Below are 17392 nucleotides of genomic sequence, written 5' to 3'. Positions count from 1 at the left end.
GACAGAAAGCAAAATTTATTTTTTTTTTTCTTCATTCCTTGCAGGAAGCTGAAAATGCGCAGGTAGAGAGGCAGCCCGTGATTGTAGGAAATTGTGCCTCTCCTGGGAGCTGCATTTACCTCTCCTGGTGCTCAGCTCTTCCAGGGCACTGAGAGTCAGGCCAGCACCCCCTGGCCCTGTGGTCAGCACCGCAGCTGACATTAATGCTGCCCCATTAATCAGCCAGCAGGGTCAGCGTGCTCACAGCCCCAGCTCCCAACATCTGCACTATGTTCCAGGTTTTTAGGGAGGAGGGGAATGCTGAGGTTGCTCTCAGGCCAGGATGTTACAGATGGCAGCACGATGTCCTGCCACCAGCGCAGAGGCGCTCGCTGTCACCGTGTGATGAATCCCTGCCGTCCCCTCCGGCCGGGGGGAAGGCTGCTGTTGCGGAAGCACCCGGGTCATTTAAAAATAGAGGACATTTAGTAATAAATGAAGTGTTAAAGATGAGATACGCAAGGCTAAATGTTCTTTCCCACCTTCTGGGTCCTTCCGTTCTATGAAAGCATCTATCTGTGCTTTAATTAGAAAGTAGCAGAGAGAGAGAGGCAAAGTAGCCGCTTTGAAATTTCTCATTGAATATTAAATATCCTAAGCCAGAAAGAAGCAATCTGACCCTTGTGCTGCCCTCTCTGTGAAGCTGTGTATTTATGCACAGATAGCCCTGCTATCTGGCTCCTTTTTCTCAGAAACTTCATCACACAGCCCTCATGGAAACTCAGTGACATTAGTAGCTGCTTTAGCATCAATAATGATTATCGAAATTCTTTACAAGCCTGGTTTAATGCTCCTGGACCTCATTAGTTTTTCATACTTCATTAGGCCAAATGTCCTCATTCACAACTTTGCAGTTTTATCTTCAGCGGCTTTAAGATAAAACCTTATGTCCTGGGTACCTTTCGTGGTTTGCTTCAAATTTGAAAATACGTGGATATTTGGAAATTCTGTATTTTAAAGGTATTATGAATTTAGGTATTCTCTACGATTTAAGTTGCTGACACTCTCAGCAGTCATTTTCCAAGGACAGCCTGATTGCCTCTGCTCAGAGCCGGCCGCCCTTCAAGGCGCGGGTGTCTCTGGGTCGGTGAATGAGTTCCAGTTTATCCTCCCGGCTCCAGGCTGGGGAACGATTCCCGTGGATTCCGCGGCTGGGTCGGGGCCGGGCGCTCCCCGTTCCCCCGTGCGCCAGGAGAGGGCGCTGCAGCCACGGGAAAGGCGCCCCTGGAATTCCGGGACTGCGCTTGGACCTCGCCATTCCAAAGGCAGCGGTGCCCACCCGCTGCTTCGGTGGCTTCTGCCGTGACCACCGGCACGGAAAGACCAGCGCTGTATCCAGAGGAGCAGAAATAAGCTTTTTCCATTCAGCTGGAACTCACCGAAGTGGTCTCTCTCTCTCTTCAGCAAGTATTTAGTCAACGTAAAGACGAAGAAGTCAAACAGAATTATGTAAAAATCACTGAACACGGGGGAAAAAAAACAACATCAAAATGCATTTATATAAGGTCTGAAAGTAAAACATAGGCAATCTGTAGAAAGCATGTCATATTGGCTAAACTGCCCTCCAGTAGAAATTGCCATTTTTAGATAACAAAGGCAGGGGATGTGCCAGCACAGAAAGGGCACAGGCAGTCTCATAGCATCCATGGGTGTATGGAATATTGGAGTGGCACTTGGCTCCAGAGTGAAGCAAATCCTGCTTTATGACTGGGAGCAGATGGAACCTGCTCTAGGCAATACCTCACTGCCTAATGGGAGTGATGCACCCATGCACTAATAACAGTGAATTGCAGACATTTTCATATCAAAGGTTAAGCTCTGCAATCCTGAGCTCCTCCAGGCAATGGCAGGAGTTGACTCGAGTAAGCCACACACTTGCTGGATTAATATTTTTGCAAGGGTGACCTGAATAGGGCCACCAATCTGCAGGCTGAAAAGGCAGAACACTTCTGGTCTGGTTTTAGCTCATGCAAAAAAGGGATGTCAGGTAGGACTGAATTCATCACAACATCTAAGGATGAGGAAGAGGAAAGGTGAATGTGTGCACTGGGCCAAAAGTTTTAATTTTATGCAAACTAGGAAGGTAAATTTATACAGATTAATAGTAGTGAAACTGCTGTGGTATACTTGGTGTTGCAACTTTGTTCTTGAAGTACCTGGGGAAATTAGTGTGTTACAAGAAGTAAAAGAAGTTGCTAGATTTTTGTTGGGCTTGGTTTGTTTGATTTATTTTTTGGTGGCCAGTAGTTAAACTATTACAGTAGAATTTATAATACCAGCAGTTGCTTCTATAAAAGGTGTGTTTCCACTGTTAATTTTGGGAACAGAGAAATATCCATTAATTTATCTTCTTAAGACTTCTTTTAGTTTCGTTTTTTTTTTTTTTAATTAGAGGTTTTGATTTTTTTTTCCGTGAATGGGGCAGAAAAGGTTACCAGCAGGGAGAGAAAGTGCCTGTATAAGGAAGGACAAAATTTGTATACCAAGGGTTGCTCAGTTGTGCTGCTTTTATTAATTTTTATTTGAATTCATGCAGTGTTCTTGGAGCTTGTTCTGTGAAGTCAGTGCTGACCCTTGGAATGAGTCAGTTCAAGCAGTGCTTTAAATTGCATGTGAGAGTACAAACTCCTTACTGCAACAAGGCTTTGTTCAGCATCCAGCCCATGGAGCCCTGACCCATAACTGCTCCACAGCACCAAGAGAGCAGGGTAAGGTTCTGCTGGCTTGTCAGCTCCCCCTGGGCAGTGACACGACATAGGTATATAGAAAATAAGCTATTGAGGGTGAATAAAAGAGGCAGCAGAAACTGGGAAAAACTCTTGGCCCGTTTCTGACCACTGAACACTTTGCAGATAGACAGGAAAACTATTTACAGCCCTTCAGAAAAAGATTTGGACTTTATGTTTTGGACAGTATTCTTTGTGCCATTAAATCCCATGAGCTTTTTTGTTGTTTTTCTCTTGGCAGAGCATAATCTCGTCTCTCTGCAACTTCTCTCTAAGATTTAAAAGAAATATTAAAACGTGATAAGGAAGTAATGTCTTCCTGTACTAAACCTATTTAGCTTTGTACAGATTCATATAATTTGGGCAACTGTGATTCTTGGTGTCCTTTCCCTCCCAACTCCAGTTCTCATACACTTTAATTCAGTTTTTGCTTTGTCAGGAATTTGCTTTTACATACTTTGTGTTTGTTTTGGCTCCGTGTCCATTGCATTGTGATAAGGCATCTTTTGATATTCTACGGGATCTTTCATAATGAAGATCTCATGACACAGTTTTCCAAGTCTGGAACTGGTGATCAGACTTGCTTGCATGTCCTGCAAGAGGAGACTGTCTAGACTGTGGGAATGACTGTGATGTTTGGATTGTGTTATTTCCATACCGCTTGGCATGATGCACTCTGTAGTTAGTCTGCAAATTAATGAAAGTGCCAGGCCTGGTACAGGGCCTTACCTGGCTGTGAAGTGTTTTTTCTTCCTTCTCCAAACTACATGGAAAAGTTGTGCCTTCCGTGTAGCACCTTGCTGTGTGGCTGTAAATAACCAAGTGCTTAAAACCTCTCTTCACTACATTCATTAATGGTCATGTTCTTTAACTTTGGTGTCCTACAAGGCCTGTAATTACCTTTGCCACCTAAATCCTTTATAATCTTGGAAAAGATTTAGTTTCTGATCTAAATAGCTAATTTGCAAAACAAGCTTTTTTCTGAGTCTTCTGCTGTTCGTCTGTTTGCCTGTGTAGGTAGGGAACTCTTTGGGGAAGAGGCAGGGTCTTCTAAATAGTGCTGATTGATGCCTGGATCCTGGAGTGCTGGTGTGCCATGAACAGTCACAGCCCAGGGGCTTGGAATGAATAGTGAGAGGAGATTTGGCTCAGTGTGTGCTGTTCACACAACTGTAATTGTGTAATTACATCTTTATGATGCACATTTGTGATTGGCATCCATGGTGACATTGCTTATTTAGAAATACTTTCTGGGTGTTGGGGAAAAATCATTATCTCTTGGGAACATCCTGCTCCTGGTGGTAAGTATTAAAAAGTGCCCTGTGGCAGTGGCTGGCACAGTTTTCTATATAAGAAACTTTTTCCATGGATGTCTCTAGAGGAACTGGTCAGAATTTCCAGGTGCTTGTTGGAAATCTTAAGTTATGTGCTACTTCCTGATGTCATTCATAATTAACCACCTCAAAAGGGAAAACTTGTGATGTAGCAGATGTCGTCAGAAAATACATGTACTAAGTGAGAAATTGAAAATTAATTTCATACTAGAGCTAGACCTTGAGAGTTGTCAGCTCTCATAGTCTAATAGGCTTCCAGTGCCTGTATCTTCCATCAGTGCATAAGGGAAACCTGTTCACAATTAGGTGGGAGGAGATAAGTGGAAGTCAAGGTGTGAAGACTGCATGTGATTTAACACACATCAGAAGGAAGAACTTGAGAAGGAACATGAGCAGGTGAGCAGAAATACTCTTGTGAACTGCAAGAAACAAGAATACCAGCTCTGGAAATGTGTTTAATGTGTAGAGACAGGAAGGAGAAACTTTTCTTAGTTTTGCTCTCTCCGTGTAGCTGCTGGCTTACAGCTCTGCCTGGGCAGGAGCAGGAGCAGCAGTACTCTGTGGCATTGGTCCCCATAAATGCACAGCAGCTGAAGCTGAACCAAACCCTTGTGCACCTGATTCCAGGAACCCAGCTCTGCTTGCCTGGTCATTTGCAGTGTGGGTGGTTCTCAGCCCCATTTAGACAAGTTTGTTCATAATTCTCCTATATTGAATTTGTTGTCAAACTTGATGGCTTGAGTGAGTGACAGGAGCTGTTTGTTTCAGTAATATATTGCAGGAGTCTCCAGAAGCACTGGGGAAGAGCAAATCTCCTGTTCTGCAAATGTGCAGCAGAATTTATTTCTTGCCAAAACGTAAAGATTATATAATTGCAAAGAATTTGCTAACCCACTCTTCATACTCCTTGTGCCTAGGGGGCTGTACCCAAACTGGCATGGCTGGGATTCAGGAAGCCTCACTGAGCTGCCCTGATTCAGGGAAAAGGGGTCACTCTCCTGCTTTTAAAGTTTCTGACCCAGTGAAAGATAAGGGAGATATGTGTGGAAATTAACTGAAAATTTAGTGTGCTGGCTAAAAAGTACTTAAAAATTCAGAATTACTCTCCTGACTCCTGTTTTAGTGCTCTACATGGCAGAAAATGTTCATGGAAGGTCCTGAGTTTTAATTATGTGATTATGTGTTTTATTGTCCAGGAGCAGAACTTCTGCTCAGTCAAATAACTGCTGATTTTTTTCAACTAAGTGCTGAAGGTGGAATTGGCAGACGAGGGTAGAGCTGCACTATTTGGTTCTAGTAGTTAGTTTTTTCTGTAGGAAAGGAAACATATTTACTTTTTCTCTTCAGGAGTATCAAGCTAACACTTAAAATTGTCAACATGCACTATTAAGTTGAAAAAAGATTGTTTTTTATGTCTTAAATGAGATGCGTATGTAACTACATGCAATTAATAGATGAGGATAAACTAGGGTTAAATCCAATAAAACAGATATATCCTGTGTAAAAAGATTAACGTGGTAATGAAGACCAGAAAAGTGTCAGAGTTTTTATATCTGATTCTGGAGACAAAGTCTTTTAGTTATTTCATTTTGACCAGTGAATGAATTAAAAACTGCATGAAAAATTATTTGATTTCTTCATGTTCTGCCAGGTACTAGACTTTCAAACTCAGGCTGGCCCCTGAAATTTGAGTCAGTTCTTGTGACTGTGTGTGTTGTCAGCACTAATAAAGGATTTTGTAGTGACAGCTCTGTTAAAAATACCATAGAAGATGTGCCAGCTAACAGAAAAACCATAGCATTTCCCTACTGCCTATGGCAGTGCCTGCAGTGCTAGAGGGTAAATATGGAAAACAGACACATTTGTCACAAAACTAAAGCAGTAGGACTCTGGAATCCATACAAGGAACAGCTGAGTAAATAAGGCACCTTTTTTTGCAGTTACTTACCAACCATAAATGGACTCTACAAGTGGACGCAGAAAAATTGTAATAAGATCTGACATGTTCATGAGGAATGCTGTAAAGAGCCTGAGGAAAAAAATGCTGTATGGAAAGGTAGCAGCAAAGTGGTGATGCCAGAGGTGTTGAATGTGTCAACTGAGAAAGGCAAATAGAGTGTGTGTGAAAATGAAAATATTGGTATATCCCAGATCTGTGGGGGTCTGATGGCACTGCAGACAGTTCTGAGCCACAACTCATGGCTGGCATGATTAAGTTCTACTTCTCTCAGCCTCATAAATTTTCTTTAACATTAGATATATTTAAATTAACTCCTTGACATCCTATTTACTAGCAGAAAATACAAACACATTTATGAGAAGTGCAGAAAGTGAAGAAGCCCTAACACTCCCCAGCATCAGGGCAAAAAACCACATACTCTCCTAGCCTGTGAGTAAATCCCAGAGCTCCCTGGAGCAGCAGAGTTCCACTGACCAATCCATTAAAGCCAAATAAAACTCTCAGAAGTGTGTTTTTTGCTGGTGCTTATCCTGTGTTTATCCTGCTGCCTTAACTCCTATCTCACTAACACAGATCTGAGCTGGAAACGCTTGATTCAGCTCTGTGCCCATTTGTTCAGTGAGCATTCAGCCCTTTAGAAAAGAAGCCATTTCTATCATCTGAAGGCCACGTTGGTCAGTGACAGAGGAGGCAGGCACACAGGCACTGCAGATAAGCAGGAGGCATTTAGGATGTGGCTGTGTCCCCGCTGGGGGTTACTGTCACCCCAGCTGAGTGGGCTGGGATTGTGCTGCTGCTCCATCTTCTGCTTCATTGCTCCACCCGCCAGGTTACTTCAAAGCCCTGCTGGGGGCTCAGTTAAGCCTTGCCTTGTTCCTGTGCTGACCCGAAGGCAATTCTCTGCTGGTGACCTCCAGCTGCTGATCAGGAGGGATCAGATTGGAGCAGCGACCAGCACAGCTGGATCCAGAGGAAACCTGGTGGGGCTGGGCCCTCCTTGTTACTGTGTCCCCCTTCCCTGCACACTTCAGGGAGTGTAGCAGTAAATACTGCATTGCTTCATGTGGATTCCATAGGTTAAAATCCATACCAGGTGTACAAGTGTAGCATGAGTGGCACATCACCTCTCATTGACTTTTTTACCTGTCCCTTCTCTTCTGCCCTTTCTCAAATTGTGTTTTATTTCTGCTGTGCCCTATTTCACTGTAACAAGTTCTTTTAAATGGACAGGCATCAATGTTTGAGAAATCAAAGTCCAGCATGACTTCACTATGAATTCACCATGAATTCCATTCACTTCTCTCCCCCTATGCTGTATGGCCTTCACAGCCATTTGCAAGTATGCAAAAAATACTGTTCTGTGATTATGTTTACATAGTAGCTTATCAAAATATTATTACCTGGTTAAAAGGAATTTAAATAAATCTGAGTCTGAGCTGACCACTGTTTGCCACAGTTCATGGAATTATTTTCTATAGACACTCTGAACAATGAAGACAGGACCTGGAAAATACCTGACATTTAAAAAACACTTTGTAAATCTTTCTTAGCTGTGGTAAAGCCTGGTTTTCAGACCTCAAGGATTCTCTTCACTCTTTCCTCCTCAAGTCTATGTCTAGGCTGAAATTTCATCCAAACTGACAGCAAATACCTACTACTTAGCTATAGAAGAAACCAATGCCACATCAAAAATTAAAGGTAATCTCAGCAAGTGAAAATATGGAAATTACCCTAAACCATGTGGCCTAAGGCTCATCTCGAGCACCTACACAGAGCACAGCTGTAGCTGTAGGTCACAAAAAGTCCAGAGAGCTTGTAATGCACTTGAGAGAACTTCACACAAATCTTCTGGCCCTTGCTGCAAGACCCAAGAGGGAGTTTCTGCTTGCCAAATATAGACACTATCCCATGAAAATAGGCATATTATTGAACCTGGATCCTTCTTGGATCATTTATTTCTTATCTTTGGGTTCATTTATTTCTTATCTTTGTGAGTAGGGCGTTTGTTCCATGGTTTGTTTGTTCAGTTAAATCCAATAGAAAGTGGCTGAGAAGCTTGCAGTCTGTCATCAGTAGAACATTCAGCTCTGACCTCTCAGACTGTGAGCATTTTGACATGCAAATGCAGGCTGTACCTGTGTTATATAATTAATGTTTTGGTTCTGGTTTTATTCATTCACAGATTTAATTTAGTTCTTATGATAAACTCGAGTTCCAAAACCTCAGTTCTATTTCTGTGAGCTGGAGCTTTTGTTTTGCCAGACAACATTTTACCTTCTGTTTTCTGCATTGCTATGGTGCTATCCCTTCAGGAAATGTTTGGGAATTGCAGATCTGATAGCAAATTGTAGGAGAATCAAACAACTGACACTTTACTGGCCCAGGTGGGTTGGCTCTTGCAAGATGTTCTCTGCACACACTCTTTTGTGTTGTTTTATGGTTCAAACACCATTATTGTAAAACTTCTGGAATCAAACAAGTGGGAAACACAGACTGGGGATTTTTTTGCTTGTTTGCAGCAGAATTGGAGAAAGCTCTTTGTAAACAAGTTACCTTGGCTATAAAACTTGGTGTCTAATAAGATATTGTGTATACCTGGTTCAAGAAACTAAACAAACAGCTTTATGCCTCGTTAGAAATCTTGATGTGATGCAAGTCACCTTACCCAAAAAAATATGTAGCAAAGGGCTTGAAATTATAATCCCTCATTGTAATCTAAGATGTTTCAGGGATTATTTTTCCTTGTATTACTTAGCAGTGCCACTGTTTCTAATTTTGGAATTGACAGCGTTTTTTACTTCACTCTTTTGAATACTAGGTATCCATATGGATTATATCTATCTTAATACAATTTGCAAGTTTTTATTTGAACTTGAAAAACATTTAATTATGTTTAATTTAGAGAAATGAGATTTCTTTAATTGATGTCTCTAGAAGCTATTAGGAGCTCAATTACATTTGAAAATTCATTTTTAAAAGTGGTATTATTTAAAGATTACTAATTAAAAAAAAATCATGATCTGACTATGTGGCATATTCAGGTTCACTAACAGTATTCTCTCTACACCTGTCCAACTATAAGAAAATAATGTTTAAAATGGAGAAAGGAATTATGCTAAGAACTGAAGCAATTAGTCAAAACTGTTCTATTAATTGTGAGTGAATAAATAACAACAGTTTTATTAGGGAGACAAGATTTTCAAAATTTGCCGACATTCAACTCTGCAGATGTGACTCAGAGATGAGCTTTAGGAAGCTGAGAGGATGATGCTGATGGGATGCAGGTGTCCCACCTGTACAAAGCCTGCCAGGGGCTCTGTGTCTGCAGCTGTGTCCCCAGGACAGGTGATGAAAAATTTCCACAGAGTTCACTTCAGTCTGTTCATTTCTGGAAGAATATGATGGGGATTTTTTGCTATTTAATTTCCTTTACCAAGGTGAGTGGTTTTTTTTTGTGGCCTGTCATTGAGTGTTTCACAGAAGCTGGGCAGTCAGCTTTTGGAGCACTGGCTGCTCACCACAGCTCTTGGGGAGGATGGGCAGACAATGGTGCTCACTATCCAGCTCTAAGCCAAAAGGTTTTATGAGTTATTTAATTTTTTTCCCTTGTAAAATAAATGTTATCACAACTCCAACTATGTATACAGTACTGCTGGTGTAATAGCCTGCCTAATTCAGATTAATTGTAGGCTTGCAATGATAAAGGAGCTTCAGCACAGCAGTTATTCTGTCACACAGATGCAATTAAAACCATATCAATGCAGTATAAATAATGCTAAATTAAGTTGCTGTCCTTCCACATGGTGGCAATTTTGAGCTAGTGCACAATGAAAGCCAGCATCTTATTTTGTTCAGAAGGAGTAACTACACCAAGAAACGGTTTCTAATTTCCTTGAATGGCTCTGGAGCAGTGTTATCACCCAGCAATATGAAGTGTGTAAATTACTGTCACCAAAATATCACTAATAATAATAATAATGAGCATTTCCTGTTTTGTTATTCGTCTCAGAGGCAAGAAAAGCTTGAGGTTTACATCTGAAAGTCATGGGATACGTGTGCTCGTCTGGGGTGAAGCCAAAGAAACAGATGTGCTAGCATATAGAAATTTCATAGTGGAAAATGAATGATTTGCTTCAAATTATTTAATTTTAACTGGTTTCAAGGCATTTTTAGAAAATTCTAAAACAAGATATTTAGTGTCAATTAGATTTTCCTCTGTTTTTTTGGGCAACTTGTCATTTTGGGAGCAGGATGCTGTTCTCAAGAACCATCATTTTTTCTTACTGATATGAAGCTAGAAGATACCAGCCTAAAATTAGGATACTGCTTTTTATACTATTAATATCTTACTGTTGCAAAGCTGTAGCAGGAATAAGTTTAAGGAAAATGGTTACATCATAAAATAATTGGGGAAAAAAAGTCAAGGCTTAATATAAACCAAGGAAATTTCTTCCTTAGCCTCTGTAGTACAAGTCTGTCAGGTGAAAGGTGAAATGAAAAATTAGTTTTTAAGGCAAAGCAGCCACACAACCTCACCATTGACTTTCTTATTTTGAAAAGATTTGAAAGCAAAGCTATCTCTCCCTCCCTCCATGAACCCTCCAAGTGTTTATGTTATTGCTGTTTTGCTTCCGTGCTTCTCTGTGCTTTAAATACACCTGTAACTTCATCCCTGGGAAGGCTTTGGGTGTTTAAGTGTATTTGTCAGTGTTCCCAGTGTAGCTGGAAAAGGTACCAGGGACAAAGGCATATTAATTGTCACTGTTGGAAAGCCCTGCTTTCAATAGATGGTTAATTTAATAAATCTTTCTTCACTAAAATGATTCAGCTGTAAGCAGCCTGTAAAAATTGTAATAAGCACAATAAGAAGTGCACTTCTTTTCTCCCCATTCTATGGGGGAATGTTTTTTTCATGATGACTAAGTCCACTACAAGGAATGCTGCAATGTTCTGCAAAGTTGTTTGTCAGTGCCTGGGTTTATTTTTGCAGAGAAGTATTGATTACAGAATGAGAAACATTTGGTTTAACAGGGATCGATGAGTAGCAAACAAAGGACACTGAAGTTTGACTCATTTTAATTTGAACAAAAATACAGTACCCAGTGCAATCCATGCTGAAATAAAAAATGATATATGCTCTCTGGTTTTTAATCACGTTTCTTTCCTGCCATTTGTGAGTGAAATACGTTCAGATAGGGGACTGTAATATCCTGTGTGCTGGATTTGGGACCAGGTTGCACCTGAGGAGTTTGTGGGGAGAGCACTGGGCTTTGCAGGAGGGGCACAAGCAGGTCCACCTGCCTCTGGAGAGAGGTGAAAATCTCACCAAAGAGATTCCACCCACCTTTTGTGTGAGACATGAGTGCAAACCACCTTGGACTCCTTGATCTGTTTGATTTGCAAGGCCCAAACACAAATTCTCACAAAATACCTGTAACACAGAGAACATTTGTACTTCCCCAACTGCTTGGGCCATGAGCAGCTGGGGCTCAGGTGTATTTTGTGACACTTGAACAAATACTTTTTGATCACCAGGCATTTTGTTGGGAGAATTAAATATTCATTGCATTAGGAAGAATGAGTTACTGTGTTAAACCAACTGGGAGACCAAGTTGCAAATTCCAGTTTCTCTTTCAATTAATATTTCATAATTAATTTTTGAAAAATGGAACTGCTTCATCATCCCTCTCTCATCTCTTGTCCCAGGCTGTTCTATGGCTCTTGCCTGCAGCAGTCTTTCAAAAGGGCATACAATGGTCATAAAATAGTGGGCTTGAATATTTTGAATGTGTGCATTTATTCATAAGAGTATTGGGCATTGACTTGCTAGAAAAACTAATTTTAGTGTGCTTCTAGTAGCTGCTGTTTGTTTGCTTCATTCAGTTGTCATTGTTGTCTATTCTGTGGCTGCATTCTCTCTGGCTCGTGGGATGTTGTGTTGTAAACCAGGCTATGAGTCTGTTAAATTATGACTTTTATGGCAAGGTATCAGAGGCACAGCATCAGAAAATGCATTAAAAATAAATACATAATGACTCAGTTTGGGTTAGCAATGACTTAATGGTACTTCAAACTCTAAACCAAAAAATATTTTAATCTTTTCTTCCCATCATTTAAATTCATTGCAAAGTATCTGTTTGAAATCAATATTAATTACACAGAAATTGTGACCCTCTTTAGCAAATGCTTTAAAGTAGTTGTTAAAAATTTAATGTGAAGGTTATTAGCCCAATTTTGGGCAACATTAAGCCTGTGCTAAATATTCTCATGAAAACTTTTTTTGACAAAATATTGGTCACATGTTTACATAATTAGCAGCACCATAGTAAACCCTTTCCTACCATGCACAGGGGAAACAAAAAACAAATTTAGGACTAGAGGATTCTTATTTCTACTTATCAGTAGCTCTTTCCCCTACTTATAATATAACCTTAATGATGAGATTGCATGTGTGCTCCTCTTAGAACATTTTTGATATTCGAACTAATCAGTCAGGTTATATCTTGCTGTTCTGAAGAGTTGCTTTTCATAAGACCAAGGATAAGCTAAACAAGAGGAGGGAGCAGTTCCTGATGGAAGTGTTGGGCTGTCCCTGATGGATAGCAATGCCCTGTACAACCCACATGGTGTGTGTGTGTGTACCCCACACCTCTAATTCTTCACTTGCAGTCATCTTTGGTTTTAAATCTTGACACACAGCCGCGTTTTTCTTTAACACATAGATACAATTATTAATTATGATGGTATGATTTTTTTATGTGAAAGGTAAATTAACAAGTTAAAAAAGAAAATGCTCTGATGTGGTAGGCTGACCTCAGCCTTGGGTCAGCTTTGCTCCTGCTCCCCATCCTCAGCAGGATCTGGGGGACAAAAAATTACCAAAAAATTCATACACCAAGATAAAGACAGGGAGATGGAGAGTTTTGGAATGAGAAATCTGATTGAGTTACTGAAATGCTTGACCCTTACGAGGAGAAATCACTGAGTACTTCTCTGAGAAGTATTTTCATGAAGTTGCTCCTGCCATTCTGTTGAGACATTTGATGATTTTACCAGCAGTAACAGGTAAAGGAGGTAAAACTCCAAGTCCCTGACTTGGAAGGCTTTAGTGTCACCATGTCAAGATTTAAAGTTAACAATGAAATAGCCCAGGAATGAAAAAGAGGTAAGACATCAGCATTTCCCAGCCAAACCTCGCTGTGCCCCACATTGCCTGTGTGTGCTGGTGCCAGGCTGCTCAGAAGCAAAGGATGCTGTGCATCCCTCACCCTGCAGCACCATGTGCTGCCGTCTGCCTTCCAGGCTGCCACCTGCCCCATCCACACTCGGCTTCCTCACTCAGCAGTCCAGACATTTGCACTCTGGTAAAATGTGGAAGAGCCGGGTGCTGACCTTAGTGACACAGCCCAAGGTAATTAAAGGAGACACAAATGGTTGAGCTCCTCTTGGGAGACGCTTGTATGGCTGCACAGGGTTACTCCTTAGCCTGAGAGCACAGCTATTAACCAGTAATTCAGAATAAATGGTGTCTCTCGGTCTCTTCATGGAGTGCTGAGGAGCAAATCACATTTTTCTGTCAAACACATGCTTTACTTCCAATCTAGTTATAAATAGTTTTCATGCATTTTGTTTTGATCGTGAGTAGCTCAGATTGGATTCCTTCCTTAACTTTTAGGAGATGACTTAACATGTGGTACATGTCCCTGCCTGGGTGAGGAATGAAACATTTTGACACGAACATTTCTACAGCTACACAAAAAGGAGCTTGCTGAAGTGCAGGCTCTGGCTCAGGAGCATAATGAGCAACCTGTGAAACTTTGTTCCATGTTAAAATATTCCAATACTTGCACAAGAGTATCAGTAGAGTTTGCTAACACTGTCTTTCACTCTAGTTTGTTCACATGAATTTTTTTGCCTGTTTGGAAAGTTATCAGGAATTTGACTGGGTGATGTGATGAAAGTCAGGCTCTCTGGGGAGGCTGAAAAGGGGAAGCAAGAATCAAGTAAAGGTTATGCTTCTAAGAAGGGAAGGGTACAGCTGTGCTGCAGAAGGCAAGGAGAGGAAGCAGGGAAAAATTATTTGAGCAGAACTCGTGGAGAGAAGAATCTTCAATTAAAGAGGAATTGGCAAGTGGGAATGCATAACTTCATTGGAATATGGCAATGATTTTTCTCATGTTAAAATGAACTGAAACATTTTACATGATACATTTTTTATTCAACCTTTTTTTTTCACATAGCATGCTGATTCTATATCTTTGTATTAAGCTTATGTTCACTATAAAACCTTTAACCAGTTCTGTTTATTTCTTCTCACACACCTTTTTTTTTTTTTTTTTTTGCACAGGAATAAAAATGGGGTTAGCACAGAGGAGCTTATAAAGTGCATTATGTCAGCACAAAATTCTTGCAAAGTTCAGGGATATGTTTTCTTCTTCCAGGAAACAAAAAAATCTAAAAAATCTCCATTTAATCCTGGCCTTTCTGTACTTTAGGCTCACTTCTCTCTTCTGACACTTCATTATGGATTTTCTGGGTTTGAATAAAAATCTAGTTCACTTTTCTGGTGGATAAGGTCACTACTGCTGGGAGCTACTTTCTGTCTGTAGTATACTTGAGTGTTTTGTTTCCTGCAGACTGAAAACTCTCCAAGTGTGGGTGGTCTCTTACACCTTTTTCTCCCCACTTCACGGTATTTATTGTCTGTGATCTGGCTGAAAGCAGATCTGCTTTCTGCCTGCAAGAAATGGCAGAAGTGCTGCAAGGTTGCCAATAAATTCTTGTGAAGAATCCCGGCAGTGAGGGCTGATGGTGTTGTTGCTGTGCAGCTGTCCTGTGGGCAAGTCTTGGCCCCATTCGTGCTGGAGGGTTTTGGTAGCTGGGAAGAGAACCCAGAATTTCAGGGCCATAGGTCAGTGCTGCTGTTTCTGGTCTTGTAGCTTTTTGTAAATGGTTTCTTGTTCATCCCTAAACCTGAAAGGAGCAGGAGTTTTGTACAGTAACAGTACGTGCTCATATAACTAAAAATGTGTTGCAATTCTTGCTTGTGAAGGGGCTGAATTGGAACTGGACATTTAGCTCATTCTAGAAGTTCCTAATGTTTAGGGATTTCAAGAGTGCTTTTCTTAAGGTAATTCCTACGGTCTTTCTTCTTAAGAAAAAAGTCCCTGTGTGGATGTGCTGACCTTTTTGTGTAGGATGGTAACATAGCCTTATAGTGTGAATAGAAGGAGGAAATGGCAGCAACAGCATTCTTTAATCTATCAGCAAGAGGTAAATGAAACCTAGAAATAGCTTGCACAGCTCTTTGACCTGTAGGGAAAAGTTTGGGTTTGTGAATCTTTGCTATCTATGCAGTTCTCTACCAGAATGTGGATTGGTGATGAGCAGGAGTGTGGCTGTGCCTGTAGGTACAGCACAATCCTCTGCAGGACAGGCAGTGGAGCTGTGAGCAACCTGCAGAACACCTTGGCAGTGAGATGGAGATTCATCTTCAGCTTTTAGAGTGTAACTTTTTGACTGTCCTACCTGTGGAGATCTGGCCTTGTACATAATGTAGGAAGATTTATTTGAAGACCAGAGCATGGTCAGCATAGCAGACATGCAGAGGTAGTTTCTGTATCAGAATATGATCATTGTGGCTGTTGTCATGCTGAATAAGCCTTGAAGGCATGGCTGAATCTCTGGTTTACTGTCCATTGTTGTAGTTAAGCTTTACTGTGTCAGGTAGCTCAGGCACAAACTTGGGTCAACTTGGCCACTCAGGTGTTCATAGCTGCCCCTTGAGTTTCCTCCAAGGTGGCTTCTCAGTTCCTGAGCTGCATATTTGGTTTTAAGCCGTTTCTGTAGCTGCCAGTATCTTGAAAGCTTTTCTTAAGTCCTAGGTGGTAGTTAATATATTTCTTTTATGTAATTTTCCTTGTTACCCACTGACTCGGGAGGTCCTAGATGTCCCTTGATCAGCAGTGAAACAAACGTCCCTACAAGAGAAGATGCTGACAGCAAGAGTTCCTGGAGCAGGATCATTTTGAAGTTGGCATTGATGGGATCTAAGCTGGAGCAATACTGACTGCTGTGAATATTCTTCCCATATCATTAGCCTGAATTATCCTCTGTGAGACAACTGATGTCTGTCTTCTGCCTGGTGCTGAAATCTCTGCCCTTCCTCCTGTGGCAGAAACTGAGGATTACTCAGCACCTGGCAGGACACAGCTATGTAACACTAAGGACAGTCATTCGGTAATTTAGTTAGAACAATGTATTTATTTGCCAGTAATTTGTTTCTTGTTGTACAGTTTTCCATTTTACAGGTATTACATATGGCAAACCAGACAGAACCCCTCTGTTCTCTGAGTAATTCCTCCTATTTTTTCACAAGCATATAGATATTTCATTTAAACCTTTGCAGCCTCCCTTTGTGGCATCTGCTTATTTATCACTGTCTTTAAGATCCGTTTTCCACTTGGCAACGTTCATATTTTTGGTCCCCTGGTTACTGCTATTGTAAATTATTATCCAGTAAGATTTATAACTGTGAGATTTGTACAAATAGCCTGTCTCCCCCATTTAATGGCTTATCTCTAAGATACCTTTGTTATTTACTAATGAAACTGTATGGATAATTTTTATATACTTTTTTGCAGGTATGTCATGAAAATTTAGGTCAGACATGGAATTACGTCAGGCTGTCTGACAGGCTGCAAATCTCCCTGCACCACAGGCACAAAGCAGATGGGTGGGGAACCCAGGGTAGCTTTACCATGACCTCACTTGCTCCTAGACATGGGAACCCCATCACTGACAGAGAATAATGTAGTGCCACGTAAAATCCTTGGGGGTTTTATTGATTTTTTTTTTCTCATTGAAATTCACTATGATAAAATTTAATTTAATTTAATTTCCGTTTAACAGGGTCACATGGAAAAGGCTGTAAATACATTCTTTTAATTGCAAGAACATTTTTAATAAGTTTTAGGTTAATTCTTCTGCTCTTCTTAGATTATATTTAGCCACTATTGAAATAGGATTTTAAAATCTTTAGGTATCCTTTATATGATGCTCTTTTTTTTATTAAAAAATAAGTGTTAGGCCATGACATATGTAGACTTACCAAGTAGTACTGTATGTTGTAGGTTGGGTTTTTGAGTCCTTTATTTTAAGAATTAACAAAACCCATATCTTATTTGCCTTTGAGAACTGTTAGTAATATTAATGTCACTTTTGTCACTCTTACTTGGTTTGATTTGTACTCAGCTTTTAAAATACATTCATTATCATAGAATTCACAAAGTAAATTAAAATAAACTCTGTTTTACTGATAGGGCTCCTTCTCT

The 17392-nt window shown here is 40.5% G+C and overlaps 1 protein-coding gene across 6 annotated transcripts in view; it reads left to right on the top strand.

Moving 5' to 3' along the window:
* The window catches only part of NCKAP5 (NCK associated protein 5), a 376424-nt gene that overhangs the window by 186465 nt on the left and 172567 nt on the right, over positions 1-17392 (top strand). The window lies entirely within an intron of this gene.

Source organism: Sturnus vulgaris, chromosome 7, assembly GCF_052056855.1.
Source record: "Sturnus vulgaris isolate bStuVul1 chromosome 7, bStuVul1.hap1, whole genome shotgun sequence".
NCBI lineage: Eukaryota > Metazoa > Chordata > Aves > Passeriformes > Sturnidae > Sturnus > Sturnus vulgaris.
The sequence above is the reverse complement of the archived record's forward strand: the minus strand, read 5'-3'. Positions and strand labels throughout refer to the sequence as shown.